Consider the following 11,801-nt stretch of genomic DNA (forward strand, 5'->3'; position numbering starts at 1 on the left):
ATTAACTGTTCCATGAAATTTTCATGTACAGGTTTTAGAAAATCTTCCCCAAGTGTAGTGTTTCTGAAATAACATCTGCGTCTATATGTGCAACTCAGAGGTTATATAAGCAAATTAATGTTACACCGCAGTGACCATGGTAACATTTAGCAGAGGGAAACCCTGTAAATAGCAGAAGGAAAAAATTACTTGCAGTAACTCATTGAACAAATCCGTAGAAAACTGGGTTATTTTCACTTGGTTTGCTCTCTCAGCTTTCCTATGCCTCGTAGTCACTGTTTGCTTTAACTGTTCTCCCCTTGTACACAAACCTTCCCACCTCAAATACCAAGAAAGGAGGGTAATCCTGTCACTTAGTGTACAGTGATTTACTGTTGCTAGTGTTTCCAGCACAGGTATCTTAGTCTTGGCACTTGAGTATCTTGGTGAGGTCCCGAATACTTACAAAAAGTTGCTTTTCAGTGGTGAAGAAGTTTCAGATTTCTTTAGGAAGGCAGAAGAGATACTTTGTAAGTGTGTGTTGCAGTGGCAGAGGACTAAATGCTCTAAAACCAGGCTTGAAATCAGTTCAGACCCTGTCCTGTTTCGGCTGTCAGACAGTGAAGACAATGAGTGGTTCAGCCTGCTCCATCTGGACGGAGTATTAGGAATATGCATGCTCCAGCGAAGCACATGTAAGAGTGATGCTGTGTTGATTCAGTTAAATTAAATCCCCCAAACAACCCCTGAAAAAACATTAAAAATGCCAAAGAAGTCCTTGTTACTTGTGAGGCTGCAGGAGGCTGCAGAAGCCATGGCTAGCTGAAAGGAAGCAATAGGACTGGCTAAAGCCAGCTGAAGTGGCTGAACCTAGTGTGGCTGGAGATTCACCCAGGCTCTGACGGTCTGAGCTGCAACTATGCAGGGAGGAGGCAGGAGGGAAGGCTGTCTGCAAGAAGAGCTTGTCCCCCCCCAGGGTTTGTTTTCTGCCTCTGCTCAGTGTGGTCCTGTGGTGTCTCTTAGCAATGCCTGAGGTTTTGGCAGTGCTTGTTGATGCTGTGAGCAGGGCTCTTGCCCAGGGTGGAGGTGAGGAGAGTAGCAGCCCACCTGGGAGCCCTGGCAGCACTGGGCTCTGATCAAGGGTTTCCTCGCCAAGGGGAATTCCCAGTCAAGCTGGGCACGCAGTTCTGCAAAATGCTCCCTGCAACATCCCTGCAGCCTAAGGGTCAGCCCTGGATTTCTCCTTATCGAGACCCAAGGATCAGTGTCTTTTTATCATGTGTCACAACAGGGCATCAGGGAGTGTGGTTCTGCTGCCAGCCCCTTGTGGACCCTTCTTCAAATCTTGTGCAAATGTATTTTCTGAGCTCTTGCTTTCCACACATCTCTGAGGTCTTAGCCTGCCACCTTGCAAAGTTCCAAAACCAGAACAAGTTTCAAGGTGTTTCCCCAGCAGCACAGGCTTTACTGAAAACCCGAAACACTGCTCTGGGTTTCTGGGTTCTCAGAGTGCTGAGGAAAAAATAATGCTATTGGAGGCAGTCTGGGTTGATGACAGCGCAATTCTTCCTGTCTCTCTGTGTGCCTTTACTCATTCTCTTCCTTTTTCTCAAGGTTGTGCTTTAACCTTCTTGTGAAACCCCTGTGGTTTATTAGAGGAGTGCAACGGCAGCACAAGATCTTCAGCGCTGGGTAAATGTGAGCACAGGCGCTCACAGTGTGCCTTCAGTGTTTGGGAACTAATGAAATGCCTTTCCTCAGCATTTTATCCTAGAAATATGGCCAAAGAATGGACATCAGAGAGGATATGCCTCTGCATAGTTATCACAGATGGATGCAGATTGAACAAATACATTTATCACATCAGTGCACTACTACCTAGTCCTCTGGGGGGGTCTTTCACATTGTCACAGTGTCAGATACAGTGATGGTAACAGAGGCACAAGCTTTTGTGAAAGGCAGTATTGTGATCTGACAGCAAAACCCGTCCTAAGGTATTCATTAAATTGTTGCAGGCACTGGGACAGCCTATGATTATGTCAAACAGGGGAGCAAATTGTACGCTCTGCTTTCCCGGTATGCGTGAACTTAATCTGAAAGTCTGCCTGGGAAGGCTAAACACAGACAGCTTTGTTTAGGAGAGCTCCAAACTGGCAGAGCCCATCGCCCCAGAGAGTCACCTGTGGGGGACTGCCTGTGCCAGATGTCTGTGCTGGTGCGGGAATGCTTTCCGTGGATGCAGATTGCAGCCAAGCTTGTCCAGGGGGTCCCCAGATGTCAGAACATTTGGGTGTTCACAGCAGATGCAATGCTATCTGTAGTCAGGCTCACATCTGTACTTCTGGAAAGTGGTCCCCAAAACAGAAGCTGGAGTTCCCCGGGAAGCAGCTGCGTGGGGAACTCTGGGCTCCTCCTGCAGGAGAAACCACAGTCCAGGAAGTGTTTAGTGGTGGGTTTTGACACTGAAAAGACCAGTTCTCACAAGAAAAATGAGCCTTGTGGAAGTTCTAGATTTTACACAGAAATTACCCACCAGGGTATTCATTCACCCTGCCAGGAAGAGGTACTAGTAGAGTCAGGTTTGAGAACAACCCGTGTGGTTATGTAATGCAAAGTGGGATACCAACATGCAGGGGCTCCTGATGGCTCAAGAATGAGCCAAGTACTGGGAGCAGGACAGAGCAAAGGGCCCACAGGACCGTGTTCAGGCTGCAGAGCTGAATGCCATAGTGCCTGGGTTGTGGCTTCTACAAGACACATTGCTTGTGTCCACTTTTGCTTCTTACTGCCAAGTTTTGTGACTTTACTGGCAGTCTTTTGATTTTTTTCCGCAGCTTGTAAAGAGCATGTGCTTGAAAAAATGCCCCCAACCTTCACCTAAAAATAAATCTGTAGACCTTGCAGTTTAAAAAAAAAACAAACCAAAAAATCTCAATAAAACAGCTGACATAAAAACAAGACCTGGATGTGTTACAATAGTTCAGAAATCAGATAAGAATGTCCAAAATGTAACTAATTTAAAGTTGCTTTGTAGGCAGGCTCACCTCATGTTTTGGCCTGAGGCATAGAGATAGCAGCTGACATGACGTTTCAGCATTTTGGATTGACCATGCTGCTTGTCCCTGCTGCTGCTCTGATTTATCAGCTTTGTTTAAAGATCAAAGCGTTTAGTATAAATAAGTTGAAGTTGGAAACAGTCTGACTTCTTGCATGTTTATTTTCTCTGTTAATGAGAAGAATGACCTAATCCAAAATGATTGTCACTTTTTCTAAAAATTCAAAGTGAAGAAATCATTTAGTTGCTGTGCAAGTAGAAAAGCAGTTCAACACTGGATGCAGAGGCTGCAGAATCAAGGTCTGCCAAGAAGAATACAGTCCAGATAAACTGGCAAAATCAACAGTCCAGATAACCAAGAAAAAAAGAAAGAAAGAAAAAAAGAGCTATGCCAGCACAGAAGATGCAAAAACCCCTAGAAGATTCATGATCTCAACTTGACCCAGAGGAGGAACCAGCAAAGAGCAGCTGTTTGACCATGAGGGAAGTGAACGTGAGTATCTGGCTAGCTAGGAGCATTTTGACAGACATGATAAGTGACAGGGATTAGGGACCTGGGAAAACTTCCAGGAGGAGAAATTCCAAGGGGCAGTGGGTCCCATCTTGGCAGTCACCTGTTTGGGTGAGAAATAAAGAGACAGAATTTACAGATCACAATTTATCTGGTCCTGCAAAAAGTTCATGAGTTTTAAGAGAGAAAGAAGCAGCAGATTGTTGTGCCCAGGCTATTGCAGGTGCTTGAGGGATTGCCTGGGAGCAGACCTCGATTACTGTACAGTTTTTGCTAGTGCTAAAGATCCTGCTGCCCTGCACTGCTGCAAGACCATTGTCAGCAAAGAGGAATGGAAAAAATCCATGGCAATTTGTAATAACTTAGATAAAGCAGGATTAATGAAAGATCAAATTCCTGCTGGAGTCCAGGTTGTGCTAAGCAAACACTGCCCCTTCCTTTCCTCTCTTCGTCTGTAGCAAGTTTTGTATTGCCTTTTGGGCTGTGAAGGGGTCTTTATTTTTTATTTACTCAAGAAAAGGAATCAGATGACCTTGGTGACAGCTATCATGTCATGTTTTTAAGACCTCATGCTGAGTGGGAATACTAGGATCCCCACCAGCACTATCAATTTCCACAGCTTATTACTGAGCAGCACAAGCTGCTCCATGCTGGCCACAGCAGGACTCTTAATCCCTGTAGCACACCAGGCAAACTGTGTTTTAAAGGAAAAATACCACAGATGCTTCAACTGGTAGGCCTGGGAGCCAGCTGTCCTATGCTGAGTGTAAAGAATAACTCGCCAGTGTGACCAGAACAGGCTGCAGGGCGGTACCAGGTACCCTCTTTACAGCATCGGAAACACTTCAAGCTCCCCATGGGTCTCTAAAGAAAGCCAGGGGAAGGAGGCAGTGGAGCCAGTGGCTAGCCCCCATCCGGGCAGGCTAGGATCTGCACTGTCCTTTCCTGGTTAGATCTTCGTTAAAAACAAGTCAAAATGTGTCTGGGCCTTAGGTGACAGCACTTACCTTCTGGGGTGTGGGAACTTTGTGTTCTGACCACAGGAGAAAATAGCAATGCTGCCGTTTGCTGCTCACACTATAAAATGGACTTGCCAAGGGCATGGGGGGTTAACACAAAGAGCTGCAAGTAAGCAATAGCGCAGTAAGTAAGAAATGTGTAAGAAGCTTTGAAGTCATGACTTCTTGCTGATACCTGGTTATTCTAGCTGAATGCTTACTTGGTACCATGGATGGTGTGACCCTCAAATCCCTTCCTTGTAGCCACAGAGAGATTCCCAGTCTTCTTTCTGTTGTATTGCCTTCCCACGAGGCCAGCCCAGATTCCAATCCCAAAGTCAGTGTCCAGACATGCCGGAGAAGTTACTACAGCTAGGTGCATATAAGCAAGTCATGCAGCAGCCTGGGAAGAGAGCTGCAGCAGAAAACAGCCAGTGCAGAGACCCATGCAGCCACACATCTCTGTGGTTTTATCACAGACCAGCTCTAACTCGCTCCTGTGGGTCGCATGAGCGTTGATGGTTGGAGTGACCTGACCAAGTTTCCCCTGGCAGGAGTCCGGATCGCGCACTCCAGGGACGGTGCTGCAATGGGAGCCACAGTAAGGGGGGCATCACAAAATTATTTTAAAAATGTGCTTGTGATCCAAATTAAACTACCAGCCTGGAGATACTAGAGATAACAGGTGCCTTAATTCAGTGCCTTATGGGTGACTGGACCCCACCCAGCTCAGCATCCCAACACTCTCTAGCTGGGAGAACTGAAGGGCCAACTGCATCTAAAAAAAAAAAAAAAAAGAAAATCACTGCTAGCTATCTGTCCTCTTTCTGTGTCTGTCTGTCTGTCTCTCCAGGCAGCAGCTGAACAGTTCTATTTTGCATATCAATATATTTTCACTTTTCTTTCACTTAAAATTTGTTTCAGTTTGAGGTGGCTGGTGTCAGGCTGGCTGGCAAACTACCACCATCTTATTCTCTAGGGAACAGCAGGCCCAGATGGGACTGTGCAAGCACGGACCACCAGCTGCAGGCAAGATCCATGTGGATGCAGGGCATTGTGCTGCAAGCTGTGAGGGCTGGTTTGAAGCAGCAAAAGGCAACTGGGAGCTGGAATAATGCTGGCATAGCCCAGGACAGGGAACACCCAAATCCTGGAGGCCTCCAAAATTATAATTACTTTCTTTCCTTTCCATGGCATTTTCCATGGACTAAACCTATGTGTCACCTCATGTGAGAGCTGCAGATATGCCATCCACCCTTACGGATGTTGGCTCAGAGATTAATTTGCTAATAAATATTATTCTGTTAATTATAGATCTACCATGGGTTTTCCTAAAATACCAGATGCTGCTATGTAAACACCACAGTTATCTAGATAGGTTATCTCACACCCTGCCTCCCCCTGTTTCCCATTTGTCTCTATCTTGTGATGCCCCAAATGCCTGCAGATACTGGCCATCCTTATGCCCATGGATGCCTGGGACAACACAGCTCTGGAGCTGCGAGGTAGAAGTGGAGCTACTGGGTGTAACTCAGAAAAGAAATGATGCAACTCTTAGAAATTAATGAAGTAGTAGCAAGTAGGGCAAGACTGTTTTGAAATAGGAATTAATGGTTATTGCAAACTAAGCTGGCTATGCATCCAGGTTGAGACGTACAGAGTGGGTGGGCTGCACTCAGCTGGGAGGAGCGGGGCACACAGCCAGCCCTGCACAATGTGTGTGTTTGTGTGCTTGATGGCAAGCAAATCCGTCACCCTCTTCAGAGAGCACTGCAAGTGTGAGTGGGGTCTGCCAGATGGCAGAGATCCAGAAAGGCACAAGGAGAGAGCACGGTGTAACCACATCATGCGTGCCAGTGAGCACACTGGGGCTGTCCACAGACAGAAATGTGCAAATCATGGCCCTGGGCAGGGCTCAGGGAACACTGACAAAGTCACACCCCAACTCTCCAGACTCCTCTGAGAAACTGAAAAATCAGGACGACAATCCGGATCGATCTCGGCTTCTAAGGTTGCACAAATCTGGAGGAAATGGCAAGCCTGGATGTGGCTGAGCTGGTCTTGGTGCAGAGCACACAGAAGGGATGTAGGAAGACAAACTGACTGACAGATCATTAGTTCTGGGGCTAATTAAAGTCTGGATTATAATCTGCAGCACTTCTCTTTCTATAAGCCTGTCTATGCACTAGACAGAATAAAATTCCAAAATGAGAAAGCACAAGGAATGCAAAAATATTCCCTTTTCTTCCCCCAGCCTCCTTTGCTAGCCACTCTCCCTGGGCAGCCACAGGGTAAGGTATCTTAGAGCTGCTGAATGCCAATGTGGAATAGGGAGGGGGAATTTTTATGTAGCTGTTTTCTCAGTTGCATCATGCTACTACTCCCAAAAATGGAATTCCATGAAATGAAGACAAGAATGGCTGGAAGAAAAGAAAGCTTTTTCTTTCTTTCTTTCTTTTTTGGTTTTGTTTTGTTTTTCTCTACAGCCTCCAGTCTGTATTTAACTAAGTTTCTTGCTTCTTTGAAAAATCTTTTGTCTTTTTTTCCCTCTCAAGGGAGGCTGAGGAAATAGAGAGCAACGTGGGACTCGTGCCTGTGTCCTCCTCCCCTGCCTGGCCTGCCTCAGCTCAGGACACAGCTGCAGCTCCCTGGGGAGAGGGTCCTTACCTGAGACTTCTAGCTTAAGGAACGAGCCTCTGTGCGACACACCAAATCACTCCTCTGTGTAATAAATTGGGCCAGTCCTTTAGCTTCACATGTCCTTTAGTTTTATTCTTATCTCATACAAGCCCAAATAAGAGAAGCCTGAAACATCTGTCTTGATCCAAGCAAAAACAGATAGCTCAGAATACTTGATTTACACCAAGGAACAAACCTGTTTAGACAAACCAGTCCGCTAAGTTTTTCTGAGTTCCACCTTACACCAGAAACAAAAAGACCTAGTAGAAACACCTCAGTTTGGGTGTTGGTCTGTAACATATTTTAACGTCTTCTGTGCAACAGCTCTTGAGACCACGTTGCGGGGTGTATACGTCTCAGAGATTGACAGAAAGGTGCTTTGTAAAGGTACATGGCACTTCTACACTGCTGTGATATAATGGGTTGTTAGTGACTTGTCAGTTCATGTTTTCAATTACTGTTATTACTATTATTTTTAAACTGTGGGAGTTTCTAAAATTGCTTTATATCAGATAATAAGTATACTCATTCTTCAGTTACACTAATTAGAGTTCTGAGTTTGATTCTGCCACCTCAATGGCTCCAAGAGCTGGGACTGGTTACCATATACACAAAGCTCTTCGCTCTTTTCCATAAATAAATTACAACCTTAAATTTTTAACCCTTGATATCCCAAAGACCATCTTTCCTACCTCTGGCTTTTCCACTGCTCATTCCTGTTATTTCTTTAGAGTTTCTCTCCCACCAAATGATGTATCCCACAAAAGAATGAATATTTTTGTCTGAAATAAAAGTGCAATCCCTAAGCAATACCCATCCCACGGCATACTGCTGTAGAACACATTTATTTGAAGATTTCCGGGTGAACAGCTTCCATATTATCCTCTCCTGGGCTGCTCTTGTGTTTCCTCCCAATTGTGCACGCATTTCCCAGCCCTGGGAGGGGACACTGCTGACCATTGCCAGGCTACAGTCTGGAACAGCCTAAAAATGCTGTGCATGCCCATCTAGCTGAAAACAAAGCTGGTGAGCAGTGGGTAGAGCTGAGAAACATCTTGCTTTTAAAAACTGCCTTAAAAAATACATCTGAGTCTGGCCTTAAAAGAAGCAAAGTAGCAGAGCAAGTCAATCAGAGCAAAGAGAGGGGATGATTCAGTAGTGTGGCACTACTGCATGCAATAATGTAGGTTATTACACCAGAAAAAATATTTTCCTGAAAATGTTGTGGTATTTCACAGAAGAGAGCTCTAAAGGGGCATTTCAAAGGAAGACCTAACCAAAGAAAGAAAAAAAAAATCCAGGCCATATGAAACCTTGTAAGATGGTCCACAAGGATTTGCATTAAAGTGCGGAAAAAGGACTAGGTTATCTAATAGAAGTGATTGAATTTTTTAAAGCCTTGTTTAGGAGACTGTGTATGCATTTTATGGTCCACCTCCTGTCTGGAGAATATAATTTTCTCAGAGAAAATTGAAATCTGCCTTTTTAATGATTGTAAGTTAAGTAGAGCCCAGGAACTGTGGCATAACCAGCTCTATTTAATCAGGTAAACTGCTTTGCTCCTCACTGGACTATACTTGCATGTCATTCACTTCCCTGCTTACCTTCTCACCCAGAAGTTTGCTGCTCTCCTATTGCCAGATGAAGCATCTCAGCTCATTTTCTTGCAGTATGAATGTAAAGGAGCTGCTGGCGGATATCCTTTATGAAGCTCACTTCACACATTAAGTTTGCCGTCAACCAAGTGCCTTCATCTTCCAGGCCCATTACAAAGCCTCTCTTTTTCTCATCACTGATAGAGGTTTTCTATCTGTGCAATAGCTTAAACTGCTCACATAGCAAATGCCTCGTCCATGGAACTGACAGTGAGGGGAGAGATGAAATGGCCATGTGGGAGCTCAGGACAGAAGCAGGCCTGTTGGTGGCTGCCTGGGTGTGCTGGCACACAGGACACATCGCTCCAGCTGGGGTCCAACTGCTGTGAAGTGGTGTGATGCTTTACTAAAGATACAGAAAGAGTCAAAAGAACTCTTGGTTTAAACATGCCAAGGTGAGAACATAGTGGGTTTATTTAAAGGGAAAAAATATACAAATTCTCATTTTTCTAGAACATTTCTTTGATATCTAGCAGGTCTATTTGTAGCAAGTGTTTCGGTCAACACTATGAGACAGCTCCCCAACCTAACCTATCAATGGTCCACTTACTGCATACAATCAATACGTCCTCCTTTCTGAGGTAATTGAGTGTATCAATAAAGCAAACAACAACCAAATCATAAAAGTGAGCTCAAAACACTGCTCCTGACTTGGCTTCTCCAGGAAGACTGTAGATGTGATGAGTTGAGACACTTCCCCTCAGTTTATTACTTGCTGAGGACACATGTCTTGGGGTGCGAAAAATGCCAAAGAAACTGTTTAAGTCTTCCTTGAAGGCTGCATCCCAAAATAAACCCCCCATCTTCAGAACAGCACCAACCCATTACACACTGTTGTTCAGGGAGATTTTAGGTCATTAAGATTCAATGAGTAGTATGTTTGAAAATGCAGTTTAAAAGTTTTTCAATCATTCATGAAAACTCTTTTAATGCAGAATAAAGCTTGATAGTGTCTGTGATTGTGCTTTGACCTGATGAAAGATCTGAATGGAAACTTGTACAGTAGGTAATATTTATTCTGGCAGTGTGCCAGTAGGCAATGTCTACTGCTTTTATTGCTCTGTGGAATAAAAGTTTTGAACTTTGCTCAGTACTGAACCATTTATTGTCTTGAAATTGGCAGCAGTAACACCCAGCTGGATGCCAGTATGTTTTGTGTTTGTGAACAGACTGATCCATGGGAAACAATCTAGCAGACAAATCAACTTCATTATGAATTAAACAAAATCTTTACTTGGGTATGAGACATTTGAGCCTGAGGGAGCTATTATTTTGGAAAAGGCCCATAAAAGGACTTTTTAAGACATGGACTTTGTGAGTCTTTATGATATTCTTAGACTGCTTTTAGTTATGCCTTGCTTTGCATAACACAGTGGATTTTTATAAAACAATAACTTCTATGTAAATGGTACTGGGGTCCAAAACAGAGATGAAAGTCAGAACAGTGCTCAGTGCCTGGCCAAACCAGCAAGATACTTAAATTGTTCTTCTTCTGCCTGTCTCTGGGACAGGAACAGTCATTTCCCATCTGTATCTTTCTTGCATAGCACTGAGAAATTCCTTCTTTTAAGCAAAGAGAGAGGTAGAAAATTTACCCAGAAATAACTGAGTGCTCAGTACCAAAAATAAACATAGTATGAAGAGATAGTTCTGTGTGCTTAGAGCAAGTCCTCACAGCCTTGTGAATGTCATGGGATCTGATGTTCTCTTAATTCCCCAGCTGATGGTAATCAAGGAACCACATGATAACCTTGACTTCATTAACACAATGAAAAAAAATCACGTGTAAGTGTTTCACTTTGTGATTGCTGAGTGAATATGAAGTCTTAAATGCCGAAGGTAAATAAAATCACCTGATGGTTATTCTGACCCTTTATTCACTCTTCATGGGTTATCATTCCCAATGTTTCTTAGCTGCCTCTTAGACATGACCACACAAAAAATTTTTCTTCATGAAATATCCTGTAACAGTCTTTGCATTCACCATCAGTCAGCCACCTTTATGACTTTTTTTCTCTCCTTTACTGGTCCAAAAGCGTGTGCTGACAATCAGCCTACAGCAATGTGCATTGGATATTCTCACAACTTACTCATGGTTTGTTCTCTCTGTAGCTTTAATGAAGGCCTCCTGTGCTCTTCTTCTCTGAAAATGTTGTATGCCCATGCTATTACACACATACTCTTTGAAAATAGTTTCCATTCCTGCAGACTTCTCATGTGACTTTGGGGAAGTCGCCCTAACAGTTCCTCCACTTTTTCTGTATGAAATGAAGATAATTCTATTTCCTTTCCTGGTCTGTTTTGGACAGATTGTTTCTTAGTACAGGGTGGTACTCAGCCAGGCTTTATAAGCAACCTCTGTTTACTTTATATGTCCCTTGGAGCAGGGACAGAGATTCAGCCTCCCCTGCTGCCAGGTTGGGCCAGAGGAGATGTGACAAAGGGAGGAAGCAGACACCGTTTGTCCCCACAGCTGTGCACAGGCCATGTGCCAGCAATTACAGCCTGGACACTCACAGGTGAGCAACCTTGCACTGGCTTCCATAAAACACCAACTGAGAACAGCTTAAGGCTGTTAATGCTGCTCTGAGCTGGGGCTGGCATGATAACCACTCAGGGGCATTTTAAAATTACAAAAAAGAAAAAAGAATCCGGTTCAGTCTATAACCCTTGTCAAAGGATATGCTCTGGGCAGGACTTTTGCCAAGGATTGGGATGATACCATTTGCTTTCTTGTAGCACAGCTTTCAGAGATGGGCAAGCAGATTCTTGTCATGTGACTTTCTCTGGACTATGATAAGCTTCAAAGACACAGTTTCCTTAGATTCATATAGCTTTAAGATGCCACTTAACCATAGCTTTAACCATGTTTTAGAGTTTGAATGCTTGATATTTTCAAGAAGAGCCACGAAAAAGAAAGAAAA

The 11,801-nt window shown here is 44.0% G+C and overlaps 1 long non-coding RNA gene across 1 annotated transcript; it reads left to right on the top strand.

The window, feature by feature from the left end:
* Positions 1–2,667: 2,667 nt before the first annotated feature.
* Positions 2,668–7,292, top strand: LOC121661903. The gene is made up of 2 exons (XR_006015120.1): positions 2,668–3,527; positions 7,099–7,292. It is a non-coding gene; the product is annotated as an uncharacterized LOC121661903 (long non-coding RNA).
* Positions 7,293–11,801: the final 4,509 nt, after the last annotated feature.

This window comes from Corvus kubaryi, unplaced genomic scaffold (assembly GCF_017639235.1).
Source record: "Corvus kubaryi isolate FWS band 111438036 unplaced genomic scaffold, C.kubaryi_AGA036_p1.0 37216, whole genome shotgun sequence".
In the NCBI taxonomy this organism is placed as follows: Eukaryota; Metazoa; Chordata; class Aves; order Passeriformes; family Corvidae; genus Corvus; species Corvus kubaryi.